This window comes from Pseudochaenichthys georgianus, chromosome 4 (assembly GCF_902827115.2).
Source record: "Pseudochaenichthys georgianus chromosome 4, fPseGeo1.2, whole genome shotgun sequence".
Taxonomy (NCBI): domain Eukaryota; kingdom Metazoa; phylum Chordata; class Actinopteri; order Perciformes; family Channichthyidae; genus Pseudochaenichthys; species Pseudochaenichthys georgianus.
The window spans coordinates 17,578,050-17,579,820 of record NC_047506.1 but is presented as its reverse complement, the minus strand read 5'-3'; the positions used below and the strand labels follow the sequence as shown (position 1 = coordinate 17,579,820).

The 1,771-nt window shown below is 40.8% G+C and overlaps 1 long non-coding RNA gene across 1 annotated transcript; it reads left to right on the top strand.

Annotated features, from left to right (window-relative positions):
* The first annotated feature begins 532 nt into the window (after positions 1–532).
* On the top strand, positions 533–1,114 carry LOC117445060 (uncharacterized). The gene is made up of 3 exons (XR_004551917.2): positions 533–724; positions 813–906; positions 1,086–1,114. It is a non-coding gene; the product is annotated as an uncharacterized lncRNA (long non-coding RNA).
* Positions 1,115–1,771: the final 657 nt, after the last annotated feature.

Below are 1,771 nucleotides of genomic sequence, written 5' to 3'. Positions count from 1 at the left end.
GCCCCGCACGGCTCGGCACGCTTAAAGCGAGCTACCCGCTGCAGTGGAAACGTGCCATTATAGACCACATTGGCTCAAGTAGAGCTGCTCAATGGCCGATGGTTAAGGACTTTGGTTGCTCATTCTTCTGCATAATTGTGGTCTTGTATGAATGAAACATGATTATGCTGAAACTAAGCATGTGTTTTCACAATGGATAAAAAGAGCAACTGGATAAATGTTTCCAGTCTATTGTAAGAGCTGAACTCCAGCAGTAAAGTATGACTTTGATTTAACAGTTTTGTAAATGTTATCCCTGTAGTTTAGTAGAGAGATGGCAAGTTCACCATTGTAGATGGTTTTTAATATTTATTTTATTAAATTGAGGTTGTGCCTATCACCAAATCTCAGTTACATGATAAAAAATGATTATACCTGTTTATGTAAAAATATTCAGATATCTAACTGTGGGAATCTGACGTCATTGTCACCTGATGCAGTCACATGACCGGTGACCAGGTAAACAGGAAGCCATAAAAAGTTTGCCGTCAGTTCAAAAAAAGTCTCTCTTGGCTGCCTGTCACTGGTCTTCTCACAAAGGTAGGAATAACAGTTTTAAGGTGGTTTTATGGTCTTTTAAATTAACTTATGCAAGTGGCTCATTTAGTTTGGTTTTATTAGGGCGAGTGCAAGACGAGAGTTTACTATTGACGGAGGGAAACTCTCCCGACAGGCACAAGACCGGGTCTGTTATGAGTAATTTGCTTTTAAATGGCGTTTTTAAACCGACGTTTTTAATTGTGTTTTAAGCAACTTATTTATGTGTTTTACAGAGCTTAATGTACACAACCGGCCCAGCTACCCGGGATATTAAGCGACCATTTCCCCGGCAGGATTAAGCTGAGTTGGAAATATACTCTCTTGGAAGTATGCCTTGTTTTTAACTCTTTCATTTTATATTGAGTTGGTGAATGAGGCTGGCAACTGACATGTTATGTTTCCTTTTCAAAAGGACCAGGCCAGCCACTGTCCTATAGTGTTTCTTGTGTATTTTCTTTCATGTATAGGTGTATGGCAGTATAATCATTTTATTATTTGTGTCGTAGGTTGCGCTCCTCTGCGGCGTAGGCCTGGGACCGGGTGGAACGCTGCCTGCCTTCAGTGTAGGGACTGCACGGTGTGACACTTTCTTTTCTATATGCTAAATATCTCACTGTTATTATTTCATAGAGTTTGTTGTTTAAATATTGCATGCATATGTTGTTTTGGTGTGTGGCTTTTCTTGTTTTTGTCCCTCACGATTAGCAGGCACTGCAATCCAGCGGACCGGGCCTGCCCAGCAGAGGAGGGTAACTTATATATGTATTGAATTATATTTGCCATTTTTATACTTTACATGAATTGATATTTTAAATAGTTTCCAAACACTTGTTAAATAAAGCTGTATTATGTTTTTGGAATTCATGCCTCCGTCATAATTGAACCGATTAAGGGAAGCTTTAAAATCGATCCACGACTTAGGGTCTACGGGTTCCTCCTGCCCCTTAGCAGGAGGTGGCGTTGTCAGTGACTAGCTTTACATGTGGCAACCTCAGTCACGGTTACCACATTTTGGCGTTGTCGGCAGGATATACTTAAAAGAGGCATGAATTCCTGTATTTTTGGTTTGTTTTGTTTATTGAAATAGCGACAGTGGCTGGCGCTGGACAACGGGACGAAGGCCCTTGGACGTGGATGAGCCTGTAATGGAAATCAAAGGCCATTGACAACAAATGTGACCCCATTGCTGTTT